Source organism: Ambystoma mexicanum, chromosome 9, assembly GCF_040938575.1.
Source record: "Ambystoma mexicanum isolate Mex_15411 chromosome 9, UKY_AmexF1_1, whole genome shotgun sequence".
In the NCBI taxonomy this organism is placed as follows: domain Eukaryota; kingdom Metazoa; phylum Chordata; class Amphibia; order Caudata; family Ambystomatidae; genus Ambystoma; species Ambystoma mexicanum.
Genome location: NC_090931.1, coordinates 451,595,862 through 451,616,511, shown reverse-complemented (window position 1 = coordinate 451,616,511; position 20,650 = coordinate 451,595,862). Strand labels below are relative to the sequence as shown.

Genomic DNA, 20,650 nt, shown 5'->3' with positions numbered 1-20,650 from the left:
CCAATTCGGGAGCTCCCCTCTTGCAACCTTGGCGGCCTACGTGCGCCAATGTGAACCTTGCCATAAAATGTACGCAATAGGAAGAAAGTCTGTATCAAGATCCCAAGCCCTCCTCCCACCTACACCCCCTCCCTAAATCCCTTCCCCCTCCCCCAGGGTGCTGGTTCTCCCCAGTTAACATCATCAGGTTGAAACCGAACCACCAATGGCACCTGTTCAATCGGATCCCTTTCTTAGCAATCCACTTACTGTAGAGCCTCTATGTCTCGCCCCTACTGACAGTTTCTTATGAAACATCAACAACAACTTCACATAATTCTCAACCCTAGCAAAACGTGAATGGGTTTCAAGTGAACAATAATCGAGACCCCCCAATGTGGGCACCTTTGATTTTGCCCCCCCTCTCAAGTGTCCACCTTAGAGATATGGGCGTGTTCAGTTATCTGAACTTACGGGAGCCTGGGATGCGTCTCCTTCTCGAGCCCTTATTCTGATATTGACCTTCATCTGCCGCCATTTTCATTGAGGTGTGTGGGGTCTCAGCATCTCTCACAAGCTCCCTGGTGACCCTGTAAATGTCCTCCTCCGTAATAAGCTTGTATTTGTACCCATTAATTTCTTAAGAAAGCGATGGAGAGTGGGAACCCCCACCTGTATCTGACCCCTTTCTCATTTAACCACTCGGTGAGGGGTGAGCACAGCCTTCTTTTCGTAAGGGTCAGATAAACAAGTCCTGGAAAACCATAGCCTCATCATTACAGACATCACCGGGCCCTTTTTCCTTTCTCTTTCCAGGATCTTGAATTTGTCACCATAGTTGTGGAAGCAGGTGAGGACTGACCTGGGGCCACCTGGCCGTGCCACCCCCCCGCCCTGTGAATCCTCTCAATTTTTGCTTTGTCGATTGTTTCGTCGTAAAATATGAGTTCTGTAACTCCATACAGGTTTCTTCTCAAGTCCTTCTCCGTCCCTGCCTCTTTGTCTGGGATCCTGAAGAGTCTGAGGTTGTTGCGCCTTTCGCGATTTTTGAGGTAGTCCTTTTTAAGCATAATCTCCTCCTCTCCCCTCTCCACCTCTGAAAGACGCACATCCATCTGGGTCTCCAGAGCATCAAGGGAGGACTAGTTATCCTCTACCTCCTCAAGTCGATCCTTTGGGTAATTCTATCGACCCTACCTCCAGTGTCCGCTCCCATGTTCCTACTCTCCTCCATTAGTGCTGCAGCATCTTTTTTGGTTGCAGCGTATTCCTCCTCAACAGAAGAAATGGTGTCCTGCCCGGCTGTTCCTCCTCTGTTTATTCTTGGGGTATATTCAAAGTTGGCTAGTTTTGATCTTCCGTCGATGTGCCACCTCACTTCAGCTTGTGGACTCCTGTGTAGCTTGTCAACAGGGGCAATCCCCCTCAAACCACTGTATGGTGGTCAAGCTGCAACCTCACTCCATGGGCAGTGAGGGCTCCTGCAATGCCAGTTCACAATGTTGCCATCAGGGGTGTGACACCAAGGCCAGACATCCCCAGTCCCCCACTACTACACATCCAGCGGCGGAGGCAGGCACATGCCCCTTGATAAGGCGTCCACACCTCATCGTTCTTTCACAGGCCACAAGAGCCGTCTTGATCCCTACAGGATCTTGCGTGCTGCCAAAACTCCCCACGCTCCCAGGACCTTCTTCCATTCTTGCAGGTGCTCTTTGCCTGGCTGGGGGTCCCGAGGCCACTCAGACTCCACCATATACTGTCAGGTGGCAGCAGGCTAGAGTACACTGCTGCTACAGTCCACTGCATGTCTCTGGGCCCACAGCCCCTCCTGTGGGGGCATGGCATGGTGAGCCACACCTCCCGACTCAGCCCCTCACCACCTTGGGGGCAAGTCATTTTTATAGAATATTCCTTCAGATGCGATTATACACAATATATATTTGTTCAAGTTCAATTTAAAACATATTGATTATTGTTTTGTATAATATTAGCTTTTGATACACACTGGTTTGTAGGCTTCTTTGTCAATGTTGACCATTTTTTACATGTCATTTATTTTTTGGGGATGTTACATCTTTATTATTACAACTATTGTTACATAGGAGGAGCCTGGAACTTCCACAACAAACTATTCTTCTACTGCAACCAGTCTGGAGGATGAGGTATGAGAATTCATAATTTATTGATTTATACAAATAGTTTTTTATTAAAAATATATTTTTTACATTTGAGATAACTTATTTGTTTGATAATTTGCAATACTGTTAGCAAATTGTAAACCATTCGATCAACCACCTTAATGAATTTATCGCAGAAACACGTGCAGCAATGAAAGTAAATCTTCAGAAAAATGTACTTTGTCCCTGAATAACATAGACCCTTTTACTATATGAATGGTGTATGTTTCTGTTTATAAATTTTGGATGCTTAGCGAAAAAATGTAATTGTTGAAATAAAATTAACATTAAAATGCATTAAAGGGGCCACAATTTAATCAATATGTTTTGCAGGATGATCTCACAAAACTCCCTGTGACATCTGTGAAGGTTATCACGTACAGTTTTCAAATACAATTTTTTTTAAATGTACACAGTGTTTGGCTTTATGTCAATATTAATTCAAACATTTTAATCAGACTATTAACTCTATCTTTTTACATAGTTTTACTTATATTGTTAAGTCGGAAATCATTAAATCAACTTTCTCAAGATGTACTTTGTGAGATCAAAGATTTTAACATTAGATTGTTTAAAAATGTAATCAATGTTCTTTGAATTTGTTATGTACAAAGAATGTACCACGGAAGCAGTCGAAATTGAAGAGACACATGGACAAGAGGTATACATAAGATACTGTAAAATATCAGTTATTATCCATTTTTACTGTGATATAATATTTAATGTGTTCTAATGGTTTCCATAGTAACATTTTGTTATATGTGTATATGTCTATATATGATTCTTTAAGTGGAAGAGCAAATTTCAAATATATTCACATTTTATTTTCGACATTTACATATAACTCACTAAAATTGGTCTGAAAACAGAACAATGCTAAGAGAATTATGGTATTCCCTCTGTAAGCATGTATGAACATGCAGTCTACATTTTTCAATTGTACTGTATTGCTGCACAGCAGACACTTTAACTAATCCCATTGCAATTTTTTGCAGCTTATATTTATATATGTACTGTAAGTCAATTTTTAGATGAGTTATATTTAAATCTCGAAAATAAAATTGGAATACATTTGTATTGCATTGTTTATTTATTTATAGAGTGCACCTGGCCGTTAACCAACAGGGCGCTTACAGAAAATAAATCTTGGGTTGCAGGTACATAAATAAGTTACATTTCTTATTTTACAGGATCATATATCAAGCATTTCTTATGTTACACTGTCGGAAGACTTACATGTGAGATATGTTACATATATCAAAACATTTCTTACGTTACAATGTTGGATGACTTACATGAAAGATATATTACATTTACAAGTGTTTACAAAAAATATACAGAGTATTTGGTACAGTTGGGGCATTTAGCAGTCGTTGGTGTTAAGCCAGAGTTTAACGTTAGCTTTGAACACATGGAAGGAAGGGGTGGCTCTAAGTGCATTTGGGATGGAGATCCAGAGATTAGCTGCTCCAACTGGGAAGCGGGACCCACCAGTTCTTTTCAGTTTAAAGTTGGGGACTTTGATGCTGTTTGAGAGGGCCTTTCTGATGGGACGTTCAGAAGTGTGCTTTGTGAATTTTTCTGTGAGATATGCAGGAGCTTTGTTGTTCAGACAATTGTGTGTAATGTTCAGAGTTTTAAATTTGATACGGTCATTGATGGCCAGCCAGTTGACGGCTCTTCTATGGGCAGATATGTGTTGCCCTTTGGGGATTCCTAGGGCTGTTCTAAGGGCATTGTTCTGCAGGGTTTGGAGTTTGTTGATGTTATGTTTACTGGTGCCTGGTTACAGTGCATTAAAGTAGTCTAATTTGGAGAGGATGAGGGCTCGCACTATGGTGGTGCAGCTATCTGTGGATAGGTATGATTTTCAGGCGTGGATAAGTTTGCAGGTGTAACTGGTTGCTGAGGCTGTAGCATTTATTTGCTTGTTGAGGGTGAGAGCTGAGTCTAAGTAGAATTCTAAGGTTTTAACTTCCTTGGCTACCTTGATTTTGATGCCATCGATCATGATGGAATTGTACAGCTGGGGTAATTTATTCAGTTTGTTGGTAGACCCGATGATTAAGAGCTCAGACTTGTCGTCGTTAAGAAATAGGCCATGTGTGGCCATCCATGTATGGATGATTTGGTAGATTTTATTTATGAGTCTGGTGTCCTTTTCATAGTCACCCTGGTTTGGGATAAGAATCTGGGTATCATCGGCGTAGTTGGTATATGAGACCCCTAGTTTGTCCAATATATCAAAGAGAGGTTTTGTAAAAATATTGTATAACGTGGCAGAAACACATGACCCTTGAGGGACTCCATAGGTGATGGGGACTGGATCTGCTGCTGATGAAGGTGAGAAGACTCTTATGGTTCTCTGGTCCAGGAATGAATGTATCCATGCCGTGGCTTTTCTAGAGAAGTTGGCTGCCGATTTGAGGTGATTGCAAAGTACCTTATGATCTACCAGGTCGAAGGCAGCTGATAGGTCTAGGAGTAGGAGAAAAGAGATGTCTCCTCTGTCTTTGCGCTCATCTAGTTGGTTTTTAAGATCAAGGAGAGCCGTTTCAGTTCCATGTCTTGGCCTAAATCCTGATTGTCTTGGCCCTAGTAGATTGTTGATCTCCAGATAAGCTTGGATCTGAAGATATGCAGCTTTATCTAAGATTTTAAGGAGGAACGGGACAGTTGTTATGGGCCTATAGTTCGTTGGGACATTGAGGTCCAGGTTAACTTTTTTTAGGAGAGGTAATATCCATGCATCTTTAAGGTTAGTTGGCACAGAGCATGATTTAAACGAGGAGTTAATAAATGATGTGACGAATGGGGCTAGTTCGTGTGCAGCCTCTTTAATAATCGGGGCTGGACAGGTGTCACCAAGGCATCGGGACGGTTTCAAGGACAAGATGATGTTCTTTGTTTCCACAGTAGAGATGGCTCTAAAGCTAAATTGGTGAGGGGGTTTAGTTTGGTTGGCAGCAAATTCCTGGAGGATGGTTTCTTGCGTAGAGAGGGCAATGTTGTGGAGAGCGGATTTTTTGGCTAATATTTTGTCTTGTAACATTGTGATTTTGTTGCATAGGGCTTTTTGAATGTTAGTGCACCAGGCTTTGTCTTTGGTACAAGAGTCTATGGGTGCAATTGGGGATTCTAATTCTCTCAGAATGGAGAAGATTTCCCTGGTATTCGAGTTCGCTTTATTGATTCTGTCATTAAAGGTCTCTATTTTTGCCTGAATGATTTGTTTTTTGTAGCTGTTAGTAAGGGCAGTGAGAAGGTTTTTGTTGTGGGGAGAAGGGTTTTTTCTCCAACAGGCTTCTGCATGTCGTTTCTCTTTGCGTAGGGCTTTTAGCTTGGGAGTGAACCAGGTGTTCAGATGGGCAATAGGTTTAGATTTAGTGAGTTTCAGCGGCGCAATGGCGTCAGTCGCCGAGTTGATGGTGTTATTGTACAGGTCGACTAGATCGTTAGGGTTAGAGATCTGGCTAGAGTGATTAGTGATAGGTTGGATCAGGGGGAGAAGATTCGAGAGTGTTATATTTTTTTTGCAGCGGGTGAGGGCAGGTGGAGCATGAGGTTTGGTAGATTTAGGTTGGGGAAGGTCTGAAATGGTCAATGAAATCAGATAGTGATCTGTCCATATGCAAGGTTCAATTGCTGTTATGAGGGAAACGCAATTGATATCTGCGACCCAATCCAATGTGCGGCCTTTAGAGTGCGTAGGGCCGTTATTCCGAATAGTGAGGCCTGCTTCCCCAATAGTGTTAGTTATGGTGGAGGCATTGGAGTCTTTTAGGTCCTTGTAGCCTAAGTTAAAATCACCTAATAGGATGATTTGTGTACCCGGTTTGGCATTAGTGTTTAATAGGGTGGTTAAGTCTTCTTCAAAGGTGCCTAGTGGACCAGGGGGTCTGTAGATAAGGTGTATTGTGATAGTACGTGAGGCGGTGATTTCTAGTTTTAGGGAGAGTAGTTCAGCTGACGGCATAGTGAAACTGTCTATTTCCTTGATGGTGAGGTTGGCTCTGCAGATAAGAGCTATGCCTCCTCCTTTGGAAGTGTCCCTGTCTTTTCTGAAGATGGTAAAGTTTGGGGGTATGGCTATCATAAGGACAGGGCCAGCGGCTTTGTGTAGCCATGTTTCGGTAACTGCTAGGAAGTCGAGTTGGTTACAAGTGATGATGTCAGCAATTTCCGAGGCGTGGGCTATTAGAGATCTAGCGTTGATGAAACCTCCCTTGAGGTTTTGTGTTATTTCGGTGTCATTGCTAGTGTGGATCTTGTTGGGCAAAGTTTCAGAGGATTTGGTGCAAGGGGTTTGATTGCAGCTAGGTTTCCTTTTGTGCATGTTGCGCCTGGTGTGTTTGAGCTCCGTCTTAGTCTGGCTAAGAGGTGGGTGTGCACTTGGTGGATTGGGAAGTCTAGTGCCTAGTCTAAGGTTCCTTTGTCCGGTAGGACAGGCCTGAATCTGTTGGGTCTGGGCAAAGGGCGCAGGCTGTTTGGGTAGTCTAGTGCCTAGTCTAGAGTTCCTTAGTCCGGAAGGACAAGCCTGATTCAGTTGGGTCTGGGACAAGGGAGCAAGCTGTTTGGGTAGTCTAGTACCTAGTCTAGAGTTCCTTAGTCCGGTGGGACAAGCCTGATTCAGTTGGGTCAGGGTCAAGGGAGCAGGCTGTTTAGGTGGTGACTGTGTGTACATCTTTCTGGTTGGTTCCCTTCCTGTAGGCAGATTGTGGTGAGGGGCTTCCGTAAAGGCTAAGGCAGAAAGTGTAGGGAGTATGGCTAAGTAGCCAATAGATGTGTCGGGCATGAGAGATGTCATAACGGTGTTTGTTGGTACGTTGTCCTGTGGTAGTCTGGTGTTTAGTAGTCGTATAATCTAAGTGTGCAGAGTGCAGATAGGTTCACCTAGATTCAGAATTCGCCATATGAACTAAAATGCATGACTTAGAGTAGTTAGTAACGAGCAGGGCAAGCGACCAAAGGGTCTTGAATAGGTCACAGGGTACAATGGCAAACAACCAAAGTGTCTAAATGGGTCACAGGGTACAATGGCAAGCGACCAGAAGGGTCTCAGATAGGTCATAGGGTGCAGTAGCTAGCGTCTATAGTGTCTAAATAGGTCACAGGGTACAATGGCAGGTGACCAAAAGGGTCTCAGATAGGTCAAGGCAGAGAGCACATACATGGCAAGGGTACCAATCACTAGTGAGACAATCAATAGCTTGTGCTAGTACATTCCACATACATCAATTGTGGGCAAGTAAGGAGCAGTGCAGAAAACACAAGGCATCATTCAAGAGTGTGGCACATCAAAAAGGCATAGCGCGTCAAGCATTATCAGGCAGAAGAGCAGTGTATCAAGCATGTGGAGCAGATCAGAATATGTGCACAGCGGGTTTGGATAATGCAGGATGTGGGCAGATTAACTCAGGAATCACGCATATTAGACAAAGGCAAGCGCAATAAGGGTGCATAGCAGGAAAGCATAGGCAATATGGCTCGTGTTAAGCAGGGGTGCTGCAGATGATCACGTTGTTAGCAAACTGAGGGCGGACCCTTTAGAAGGTAAGCAGAGCGCCGTGTCACAAAGTCACAAAGTCACTAGAGTACATTAAAGGTGGTGCAAGTAGCGTAGATTACCTTGCATTGTAGGTGGTCAGGATAGCAAGAAGGGTATTAGAGGCCAGATGAATTGCAGAAATTTTGGGCATAGGGACGGTGCCTTGCGCCTGGCGGCGCTCGGTCAGCTCAGTCAGGGGGATGGCCTTCTCTCTAGGCCTTACCTCGTTGGCCGGCACTCGCCTGCCGGTGATTGGTGGTAGAAAATGAAGGCAATTTACACCAATCCGGCAGCAGCATGGGTCAGAGGACAGTCAGGCAGGAAATGCAGACAGGGTCAGGTGCATGGACAACAAAGCGCGGCGGCCATCTCCGATGGCCGAAAAAGCCGATTCTCACACAGATTATGAAAACACACGTGCAGTGTGTGCCTGGAAGACGCAGGTAATAAAGGTGGAGAGGCTTGCAGAATATAGCCTGCAGATGCTATAGTATTAAATGGAATTTGGAGCGGAGAGCAGCTTTTAAAAGTTGTGAGGATGGAGGGGGCTCTGAGGCAGCTGGTAATATGCCTGGAGCTTACCTCTTTTCCTCTGCATCTCGGGGTCAGCGTAGACTGCTCCTCCACCGGGCACACGATGAAATGAATTCTGCTTGTGAGGAACAGCAGACTGGGGCTTGTATACCTTTATGAAAGACAGAGGTCCTCGTCTGGTGACTAGAGGGTTTCACTGTCACTTTATTCACAAGTTGTTCATTGAAAATTAGTGAACAAAGTTTGTGGTGCTTGTTGTATTGTGTATAAGATTCATAGCTGATCTGCCACATACTCCCCAAAAAAGGGATAGACCTGTTTTTGAATTCTGTGCTACCATGAAACATAACAGGCTTATGGAATCAGAAGGCTAAAGATTTTATAATATTTATAAAATGTTGCTATGTTTTGAGGCTCCAGGAACAGTAAACTTACAAAGTGATTTTTCTGTGGATGTGGATTGCAACGTTTTTGACATTTTAGTGGTTAAGCCTAGGCCTAATTTGGGTGTTGAGGTGAAAGAACATTCAGAAAATCTCCTACTCCTAATATTAGCTTTGTTTGATATTGCAGGTTTTAAATGTTAGAGGATGTGGGAAAAAACAGTGGGGTGTAGGAGGCAGAACCAGAGTCAGGAATGTGTTTTGCAAATATACCACATACACATTTGCATTAAAATATAGATAGAAACTTTCTTCATGTATAAGTACACTTCAAATATCACAAACAAAGATCAATCTACAGAAGCACAAGCAAAGTGTGTATTAGTAAGCAGAATGTCAATGGGAAAACACACAGCATCTGGAACTGTGAGAACAGTGTAACTTTATTTCTGGGGCGGATGCAAGCACTTGGGCTTTTTTAAGGTTGGAAAGCTTGGTCAAGTATTTGGCTACCAGGATTTTACTCAGGTTATCATGTTCCCAGTGCAGACGCTTACCCACTAGACCACAAGCTCTTGTTTCATGCTGGGATTTTGTTTTCCAGAGAAAATTTCATGACAAAGTCCAATGCTTCTTTGTCTTGCACACTTTCTTCGAAGGGGAAGGTCAATTCAACCACGTTTGCATATTTCACTTTAAGATATATGTTTACATACTGAGCATATATTCATGGGGGCCAGCTTTGGATTTATGCTATGGGGGCAAAAGTACCTGGGCATATTTTATTCAAGCAGCCGGTCATGCTTTTGCCTTTTCCATGCTGCTTAAATGTGGTTAGTTGCGGTTGTACAATGTATCACAACATTAACCAAGAGAACAGCCATACAACAAGGGGCTTGTAGTACTCTGCTTAACCAAAGTGTGTGATCCCTGCCAAATAATGTAATCGCACAGCGCATTAGCTAAACACATTATGAGTTCTCAAAGCCCGCAATATTGTATACATCATTTAAGAAAATATATATTTTTACAGCGACAGTGACATGGGGGGAAAAATCACTGGTGACCCGCGTCTCCCATTCATGCAGTGACCAGGACTGACCCTGCTTAGCTTCAAAGTAAGGAAAATGCCAGTCCCATCAGGTCATGTTGCATAACAAATGAGCGCAAGTTAAAAGACCACTTAGAGCAACATGGCCCCTTCCTCACTTTGAAGCTAAGCCGGTTTGGTCCCAAATACTGCATGGATGGGAGACAGTCCACAGTTCCGGATGCTGTGTGTTTTTTTTCATTTTAAATATCTCATAACACACTAAGAAAACACAAGGCGTTCACATTATTTTTTTGTAAACTGTGCTACAGTCCTTGAGAGTATTGCCATCTGTTGAATTGCATTCTGGTATTTGTAGTTTTCTAGTCAATTCAAGATGGGGAGGGGGTAATGCCACAATTGTACACTTTTGCCTAATATAGTTCAATATTTGCACTGGCTCCCAGTGGCTGCGAGGATCAAGTTCAAAACCCTCTGCATTGTCCACAAGGTCTTCTGGGGCCTGGGGCCTCAATACCTTCAACTCTCTCTTCCCAAATATCTTCCTTCTCGAGCTCTTCGCTCATTCGCCTCCAACTCCCTCAGGGTAAGTCGCTTCTCCAAGCAGCGAGTTGGTGGTAGATGTCTTTCTTCTGCTGGGGCGTCCCTCTGGAACTGCCTCCCTGAAACTTGAGGAAAACCATCTCCGGTTCCGGAAGCACCTCAAAACCTTTCTCTTTGCTTCTGCTTTTTCTCCTCCTCTCCCCTGCTGACCTCCTGGCGGATTCGGAGAATACACTGGCTACCTGGCCACCCTCTGATCCTGGGCCCAGGTCCCTCCCCCGCCAGTCACACACACACACCTGCACTGCCTGCCTGGCATCACCCGCACTTGGGACTGTTTCTTATCCTTTCAGTCCCACCACCAGCATTTGACACCTGTTGTCTGCACTTACCTTTGCACTTGCCACCTGCTGACCGTTACTTTACATATTGTTATTATTCTACTCCCATGTACTGCACTGTCCCTTTCCCCCTCCCGCACTGCACTTTCCCTCTTCCCCCACCCCATGCACGTGAGTGATCTGACTGACACCTGGCCTAGTATGATTGTTGTCTGTCCTTCCTTTGTTCCCTCTCCCTTGCCTCGTCGCACCTTGAAACACTTGTGTATAGGCGCGTTATAAATGCCATATCATATCAATAATGATTTATATAATTGAGTGACAATATGGTATGTGTACTTTTCAATTTATCTTTATAAAGCAGAGATTTGTTGAAAGCCTGACATGTGAGTTTGCAATCCTGGGCACTGGTGTAGTTATTTGCCCCTTATGGTGGCTGCTTTTCAGGGTCCAAGTAAAGGACACACCTGGATGGACAGAGTAACTTTTTTTCAGAGGGCGGATGCAACCCCTTGGGGTTTTTGAGGTTGGAAAGCTTGCTCAAGTATTTGATGTCATCTGTGATGCCATCTGTGATGTCATCATTGTGCTCATAGGCAGTGCAACAGGGTGCGCAAAATTAAAGTGGCTTTGGCAGAATTTCAGGGGTTTTGTTCCGTTAAATTCACTCGCTAACGTCCCTGTAACTAAAGTTTTTTCTTTGAATTTCAAAGGTTTTGTTACAATGTATTGTTCACTTTAACGTTCCTGCAATTAAAGCTTTTCCCTTGAATATATAAATATATATACATATATGGATTTATGCGATAGGAATAGGGCATGGATACCCACACATCCCCATCCCACAGCTCTGAATCCATTGGTACAATGTGGGAGAGCTGTAACTCTAGTTTTGACAGCGTGGATCCCACAACAGCATGTATCCTGCATGCATTCTAGTTCGAGCACAACCCAGGAGTGAAAACACAACCATCTGCCTCCCACACGAGAAATAGCCCATTCTGCACAAAAACTCGGATCAAACAGCAGCATGTTTGACATGCATGGCTTACCTAGGCTCCCGCTGAGTTCACTCACTAGGAAAAAGCAACCACTGGATACAGCCCTAATTGGAGAACGAGAGAAAGAGAGGGAAATAAAGGGACACACACACGCCAACACACACGGGCACGCACAGACACATATACACACACTGACACAGAGAGAAAAACCGAACGAAACTGACATTGACAGACTGACAGAGAGGTAATGACAGAGACTGCCAATGACAGAGACTGGCAGGGAGGAGACAGAGAGCTAGAGAAAGAAAGAGAGGAAACCAACTAAGCACTGCATAGTAGTAGGGGTTACAGGAGCAACTGTCCTTATAATATAACATTTATTAATGACATCTCATTTAGTGTAGCCGGCAAGAGCTAATCTTTACAGTTAGTGGGGTACATGTAACAAAGCTGGCAGGCAAGTGGGGGTCAATCGGCGGAAGGAGCTGTAAAGGATGGTTGTAGTATACTGGACAGAGCTGGTAAGGGTGTGCATTTTAATCTTACAGGGTGTGAGGAATGCGCTAATTGAAGAGAAGGGTCTTGAGTTGTAGACAGAGAGGGCTTGTTTACTAGCTCTCTCTTTCATGCATTTCTGCTGCTCTAGTTTGGCCAGTTCATAGGCTTAGTGATGTGTTACCTTACTATAGTATTTAGGGGGAGCATGTATAGTGACTGCTTTGTATAGGATGCTTCGAGGTTGATGCATCCTTGTAGGGGTGTCCACTGACATTTCATGGGTGTGGGCGTTATAAGGTCTGTAAAAAATGACAAGCCCTATTCTGGCACAATCCTGAGGTAAAGAGCGCCACTGCTCTTGAGCTGGGTTCGCGCTAAGAGCAATACAATACAATAAAATAAGGCCATATCTGCTGAGACCGTTGATCGGACGGCATCTGCATGCAGGTTGCACTGAACATGTTTTAAGGGTTTTATATGAAACTATTGTGTTCCTGCTTTGTATTGTTAGGTGTAAAGCTTTATGGTCAAAAACAATACGTTAATAATTAGATCACTGCAAAACGTGGCGTAGGGGCTGTTCCCCTATGTTGACAAGACATCAGAGGTCCAGCACTTTCTGTGTTTGGTTCCTGGTGGCACCTGACCCTGTAGCATGGCCCACAGAAGACTGGAAACTACACCAGTAGCAACTGAGCCAACAGGATGCAGACATTTCTCCATGGGAGGACAATTTGTACCCACAACTGGAAAGTGTTCAGCCCCACCAAGGGCGCGATTGGGGGAAGTGCCCGTGAGTAAACCGGTTCAGAGATGGACACCCCCAGGCTAAGCAGTGGCTCTGCCGCACTTCCACCCCCATATTCATTTAAGGAGATGAAACAGTTATTCATCTTATGATTTTTTGCCCTCTGTATTCGTCACCCATAGACAGATGGATTGAACAGGAGAACACGTTCTATGGGTTCGGACTGAGATTTATTGAGGTTCCTAAACGCGTGTAATACAAAGCAGTTATGCATTGCCCTAGCTAATGATCTACACACTGCCTTTTAAATAATGAATACACTAATAAAAGGATGATGATCCTTCCTTTTGTAAACTTAACATTAGAAATTACCAGGCAATTTGACAAAATGTAATTAGGCTGGCAATTTTGTATATTTTTATATTTTACTGTTCTAATCTAAATGATGTGATCGACTGCTTTGTTTTAGTTGTTATTTAGTGATCTGCAATAATGTATTATTTTGGATGGATTATTTGAATGTGTGTATCTGTATTTTGCGCCCTGCACATTTGAAGGCTTTCAGCTGAACAAGGCAAGAAAAGCCAAGTTAAGCAATAGTCGCCGAGATACACAATCGTGTATGTTTTTTAATCTACAGTTTGCATGAGAAGCGGCCCTCTTCACAACACAGGATTCTGCTGCTTTCCAAGCAAGAAATTCATGAGCTTCCACCTCGCACACATTGTTTTATTAACAGTTGGTACCTGGTTTGAGGATGTTGTAAATGACCACCACAGAGTGAACACAGGGTCCACCTAAGTCAAACTCAAAATGGAGGTGAAAGCTTCTGCAGCCTTAAGAGCCCACGCTGGAGGAAGCGGTAGCCACAGGCAAGTCAGTGAAGGAAGCGGCTGCCAAAAGTGAGGACTACCGAAGGGACCCTTGCATGACTTAACTGAGTTTGGTTTCACAGAGGGCTAGACAAACAAGTACATCCCAGGGTAAGGTAAATCATGCCCACTTTGCAACAAGACCTGTTCAAACTGTGATCGAGTGGGACACTACGCCAAGACAAGCCAGCCATGAAACAGTTTCCTGCGATAACGAATGCCGGGGAACACTGTCGACAACAGTGATATGGTAGTCCTTGCCCTTCACATACGTTGACCTATCGGAGAGAGCTATACTGGCAATCATTCAATTCCCAGAATATCCAAACTCATTCTCATACTCCACAAAGCATTCTATGAGAAGCTGGAGGCGAGCATTATGCTTCATCTTCATTTATTTCTACTCTTCAGCAGTTCAACAAAACACGTATAAAAAACTTTGAAAAGTGTTCAACAAACTTTTCTCTTATTCAAAACTACAACATCCATGAGTCTCTGCAGTCCATGCTCTCTCAGCCAGTCACAACCCACTTCCTGTGCTTGGACTCCTCCTCTTCTTTTACTGCTCTTCAAGCAGATAAGTACCATATTTTCCCTCTCCGTATGTTTGGGTGAATTGACTGGGAAAGAGTGAAGGAATTGAAGTGATTTTGTCATGGGTTATATACAAATAATGCTTAAGTATGCAGGCAGAAGTTGATTTGCAATAGATAGCATTACGCTTAGTTTGAGATACGCGCGTACGCAAGGACAATAAGCGGTTAACAGGAGCTGTGGGTGTCATAAACCGAGGGGTTTACCCCGTTCGAACTGTTATCAGGTGAGTTATAGAAGTGTGGTCCGCGAGGCCGGCGGCACCGTGTGACAATTTCGGCACCTCAGGGGTGCAGCCAGCCTCGCGGACTACGCAGTAAGCGTACAGCTACACGCAGGCCCGGGCCCCACCCTCGGGTAGGAGGAGCCGGTGCTGCGTATGTAGAAGCGCGCCTAAAAGGCAGCGTGATCTCCGCAGCAGCAGCCCCCACCCACGGGTAGGCGGAGCTGGGCTCGTGAGGAGCAGCCAACAGCGCTCCTGCAATCGGGCCGCGACCCTTGGGTGGGAGGGGCCGAGCGCGTCGTTACTCACGCTTCAGAGTAAACGTTGCTATTGAGCGACCCGATTATGGTAGTGTGATCTCACAATGCCAAACACTCTTGTGATCTGAATAAAGACATTAGTCTAAAAGGAATTCAGCGGTCCTACGATCGCGCGCGCCTGGCTGCATCAGCTGGGCAAACAGCTGAGGGAATTACAGCCGCAAGAGCAGGTGCAGCAGACCACAGGAGACCCCTGAGCACCCCACACTGCTAGACAGAAGTACAATAGCGCGATTGAAGCGAGGTACCTCGCAACAGCCGGAAGGCAGAAAACATACAAGTTGGTGCAGCCGCTGAGAAAAAAAAAAAAGAGAACATAGAATATATATTAAGAATCAATCATTTTAAGGGAGCAGTGGGCATACTAAGACACCTTACGCAGGTATTTTGGGAACACAGCACAGCATAAGATGTTTGACCCGGACAGCATCCAGAATCCGAGGTCCACAGAGTGGCAACCATCCCCCCGAGTAGCGCAATATATGGCGGCAAGGTTACGCAAAACGCTGGATAAGGAGGTGAGACAACGCTTACGAGCAGAGTGTCAGCGACCAGACCTCCCGGGAAAGGTAGCTGAAACCCCCGAACTCGACCCGAAGATGCTAACCTTTGTGTCAAAGTCAACTAAAGATCCCTGCAAGGGTATTAATAGATCCTGGAGAAGCAGCCAGGAGAAAGTGTTGGACCTGGCCGGGCCACTTGCCAAGATCATGGACCTCGCAGAGAGGGCAAAGGATACTGGGGAAGCAGTGAACCCCGAAGCTCTCGCCGGCTGGGCTCAGAGAGCAGTCTGCCTCCTCGGAAGTGCGAATTGGGCCATCACTTCAGAAAGGAGAAGGGGCCATCTACTGAAAATAGACTCGAAACTTAGCGATTTGGCATTGTATGAAGCAGGAGAAGGAGCCCAGGGACTCCTGTTTGGAGACACCTTTGGGAAGGAGATGGGACGTTTTGTCGGAACATACGCTTCGCTAGAGAAAGCACAAGCATCTATCCGCAAAATCTTCCATAGTAGAGTTTTTGGCGGGACCGGCCGCTTCAGGGGTCGAGCAGCCGGTCGCAGTAATGGAGGAAGAAGATCCCAGAATCCCAGAGCACAATACTGGGAAAACAAAGGTCAAGACACCTTCTTCCCGTCCAGAGGGAGATTCCCGAGAGGCCACAGGTCCAGAGGAACAGTACGAGGTCAAGGTTTTACACGAGGTGAGAGCGATTCATTATCCTCCCATAGGGGGGAGGACACGCATGTTTTTAGAGAATTGGCGCGCGCTTTCAAGTGATTCCTGGAAATTGCAGACCGTCGGAGGTTTGCAGCTAGATTTCATAAAAGAACCAGTACAGATGGGCAGACCTCAGAGTCAGAGATTAGCACAAGCAGAACAAGCATGCCTAGACAGCGAGTTAGCGCAGTTAGTGCACAAAGAGGCGATAGAGAGATGCGAGACAACCCCAAAGTTTGTGAGCAACATGTTCCTGGTCCACAGGAAAGAGAAGGTACGCCCGGTTATGAATCTCAAAGAGCTGAACGGATGGATCGTATACCGACATTTCAAGATGGAGGGCATCCATCAGCTCAGGGACTCCCTGAGAGAGGGAGACTGGTTGACACGCCTAGATTTGAAGGACGCATACCTAACAGTCGCAGTACTCAAGGAGTACAGACCATTCCTGGTGGTTAAAGAATATGGATGCCTGGAATCGGGGAGCCATATTCGGAGACAAGCTGGATCTGATCATAGAATCGAACGCCAGCCGGAAGGGCTGGGGCACCAGATGCGGATTGCTACAGACCGGAGGCAAGTGGAGCGAAGAGGAGCTTTGCCTCCACATAAACTGCCTGGAGCTCTTGGCAGGATCGTTCGTGATCAAAGCATTCACAAGCGAAAGAGTGAAATCTTGTGTCCTGCTGAAAATGGACAACATATCGGCAGTGCGCTACATCAACCACCTAGGCGGTACAAGGATTTCTGCCTACGATCAGAGACATCAGTGACGGAAGAGTATCTTCCAGGTACACTGAACGCGGTATCAGATTGGAACTCTCGTTATCTGACAGACTTCAGCGACTGGAGACTGGATCCAGCAGTGTTTCAGAAGCTGAACACGAGATGGGGTCCATTGCACGTGGACCTTTTCGCTTCCCGGCTCAATGCTCAGGCGAGACTATAGTACAACCTGGGACGTGGCAATAGTGTTACGCCTCCTTTTAGATTGGCCATCAGATAAGTACCTCTCCCTCAAGCAGCTATCAGGTAAACTAGCTATGCTATTATGCCTGATCTCCTGCAAACAAGTATCGGATGTGAGAGCTCTGTAGATTAACAGAAGGTCTTTTGGACCAGTAGGAGTGACATTCTCGATAGTCAGGAGGACCAAGACAGGGACCACTACGGTCAATTATCCCTACTTCCCGTGTAATACGAAATGGTGCATTGCAGGTTGCATTAAGGAGTACGAGAGCAGGACGGCAGAGAATAGGGCGGTAGGTACCACACAGCTACTAATAGCACGTAGGAAGCCTTTTCCCGCAGTTGCTACGGCGACCATCGCGAGATGGGTGAAGGAGATCATGCAAGCAGCAGGTGTGAATGTGGGCATGTATGGGGCTTATTCAGTGAGAGGAGCAATGGCCTCGAGAGCCGTGAGAGCAGGAGTGTCTTTAAGTGAAATCATGCTAGCAGCAGATTGGTCGAGTGATCGCACGTTCAAAGAATTTTATTTTAAACCAGCAGAGAGTCTGGCAGGAACAGTGTTGGGGAGCTTTGAACAAGCATAATACTTGACTCCAGTCTTGTCATAGAAGGAAGATTACCCCTGCTAGCTGCACAGGGAGTATTAATTCTATTAAAGACTAGGAGGCGAGCATTAAATTCCCACCCGAGTATTGTACTGTCTATAATTGCATTGTATTATGTTAGTAAGTACACTACATAGTCTCCACCCTAAAATCTCCTATTGTATTGCCTCTTAGGGGAAGATCATAAGAATAACTGAAGACAGAGCAGTAGCAGAGTGATTCAGGAGGCTGGAGGTTCGCCGGCAGTTGGGTTCACAAGTTAAAGAAAACTTTGCATTGTTAGCGAGGATCAGTTATGGAAGTTCTGAAATTTTCAGAGCAAGTAAAAGCAGAAGAGGAGTCCAAGCACAGGAAGTGGGTTGTGACTGGCTGAGAGAGCATGGACTACAGAGACTCATGGATGTTGTAGTTTCGAAAAAGAGAAACGTTTGTTGAACACTTTTCAAAGATTTTTATATGTGTTTTGTAGAACTGCTGAAGAGTAGAAATAAATGAAGATGAAGCATAATGCTCGCCTCCTAGTCTTTAATAGAATTACTACTCCCTGCGCAGCTAGCAGGGGTAATCTTCATTAGTCTCTATAAACTTGCATATGAAAATTGTATATCAAAATCATGGGCCTCATTACGAACATGGAGGTAATGAAAAAAGGAAGGCGGAATGGTATTACCGGCATCGATTACCGGTCCGGGCCATAATGAGCCGACAACCCGATAATGCCGCCCCCGCCCCTACGGTGCCGCTTCTTAACGGCATGTACGCGTACATGCGCTCCTTCATGGCAGCAATACCAGGATGCCGCTAACAGGAGGACATCACAAGTCACGCGGATATGCACTTACCGGTATCCCAAAGGCGATAAATAGGGCCTGCACGATGGCAGTATTACAGGCATCACCGACCACCCATAAATAGCAACCTGCAGTGTAGCCAACTGCCACAGGTGTACACAATCACCACAGGTGGAGCCAAAGGAGCCTGTCCCAGCACAAAAGGAGCACACCCACACACCACACCCCTTACAACACCAAACACCAAAATGATCCCACTTGCTGTAGCAATACTGGGGCTGGAGGACATGCCTGCACTGCTACACCAGCAACAACAACTACAACAACAACAACAGGCAGCACAGAGGAGACGCAGGAAGAGAAGGAGGGTGAGACAGGCCCAACAAGTCCCACCAGTGCAGCCAGTGGTACCACATAGGCAGCCGCCAATATCTCGCATCAGAGCCAGTCCTTTCAACCTAACCCCCATGCAGATCCACACCCTGTACCGTTTGGACCAGGACACCATCACCACCATAGTGGACATGATACATGATGAAATTGTCCGCCTGATAGAAATCTGCACTGCCATCCCCCCTCTACTGAAGGTGGTGTCTGTGCTCCACTTCCTGGCCTACCAGCACACAGTGGGCCAGCTGCATGGCATATCACAGCCACTCTTTTCACGCATGCTGACCCAAGTGCTGGATGCCTTCCTGAAGCATGCATGCAACCACATATCACTACCCCGGACTGCCCAGGAGCTCGCTGACACAAAAGTCGGCTTCCATGCACTGGCAGGCATGCCCAATTGCGGTGGTGCCCTCGACTGCACCCATGTAGAAATGGTGGTCCCGCATGCCTTTGAGGTGGTGTACTGGAATTGTAAGCAATACCACTCCATCAATGTGCAGAAGGTATGTGACTTCAGCAGGATGATCACACACTGTTGTGCCCGATATCCCGGATCCACACATGATTCCATGGTGCTGCGTAACTCCACGCTACCCCGCTACATGAAGCGACATGCTGGACGACATGCCTGGCTGCTTGGTAAGTTGCCTAACAGGCCCATGGCAGTGCAGTGCCGGTGTGAGACTGGGGGGAGGACGCATACTCCACCTTGGTGAGATTGGGGGGGATGCAAACTGCACCTGGGTGAGATTGGGGGGATGCATACTCCACCTGGGTGAGATTGGGGGGGATGCCTACTCCACCTGGGTGATTTTGGGGAGGGATGCATACTCCACCTGGGTGAGATTGGGGGGATGCATACTCCGCCTGGGAGAGAATGGGTGGTGAGTGGACAATGCACATACAGCGAAACACTGTCGCCCTGAAAATTCCAACCTGAACATGACACATCGATGCCATACATAAGACCAATACTGCACAGCAATGACAAAATGCCAGACGTACAAGCAGGCCACCATGGGAATGTCAAGCGATGGATGACTAAACATGATCACACCTGTGGCAATGCCGCTATTGGGAATACATACAGAGTACCACAAATCACCAACATGGGTGTTTAAACATTGTTCCACATCCACAGTACATCTGCATCAGCATGCAAGTGAAAGCCCTGCATCATCTGGACAACGCACTCCACACCAGCAGACCATAGTACAGTACACATTGCATCAATGAACCTGCGTGCATGCATCCAGGGACATGTGCATGTCAACACCGAATAGCTGCAGCCATGGTAGTGATCACTAACCTGTCAGGTCTGATATCGACCAACACATACCTCATTGTGCCCCCATGCAGGTGATGGTGGCTATCCCTTGAAGCCATGGCTACTTACCCCTATACGGAACCTGCAGAACAGGCACGAAGAGGAGTACAATCGGGTTCATACCCATACCCGTGTTGTGATCGAGCAGACCTTTGGCCTGTTGAAGGCACGGTTCCGCTGTCTCAGCAGGTCTGGTGGAGCACTCCTTTACGGGCCTGAGAAGGGGGCAAAGAATACCATGGTCTGTGCCATGCTGCACAACATGTGCATCCGGAGAAACGTACCAATGCCATCTTGCATGCACCGGGTGAGGAGGAGGATGATAATGGAGGAGGAGCAGCACCCCTGCCAGTTCGCAATGCACAGGATGGCCGTGCTGTGCCCCAATCACTGATTGACAATTTCTTCTGAACCACAGGGATGCTGATGGGTCTGTGTTAGTAATACACTGAGCACTGGGATCGTGTGGAGTTGGACACAGGGTGTGTGGGAAGTTGGGCACTGTGCACTGTCAAGAATTGAATAAA

General features: G+C 46.0%; 1 protein-coding gene and 1 long non-coding RNA gene across 2 annotated transcripts in view; one reads left to right on the top strand and one right to left on the bottom strand.

The window, feature by feature from the left end:
* LOC138488168 (ras GTPase-activating protein 4-like) overlaps positions 1 to 20,650 on the bottom strand; it is a 1,092,176-nt gene that overhangs the window by 783,744 nt on the left and 287,782 nt on the right. The window lies entirely within an intron of this gene.
* LOC138488169 (uncharacterized) overlaps positions 1 to 20,650 on the top strand; it is a 281,746-nt gene that overhangs the window by 28,292 nt on the left and 232,804 nt on the right. The window contains exons 2-3 of the long non-coding RNA XR_011274599.1: positions 2,085 to 2,144; positions 2,774 to 2,820. This is a non-coding gene — a long non-coding RNA (uncharacterized lncRNA). The remainder of the gene's footprint in view (positions 1 to 2,084; positions 2,145 to 2,773; positions 2,821 to 20,650) is intronic.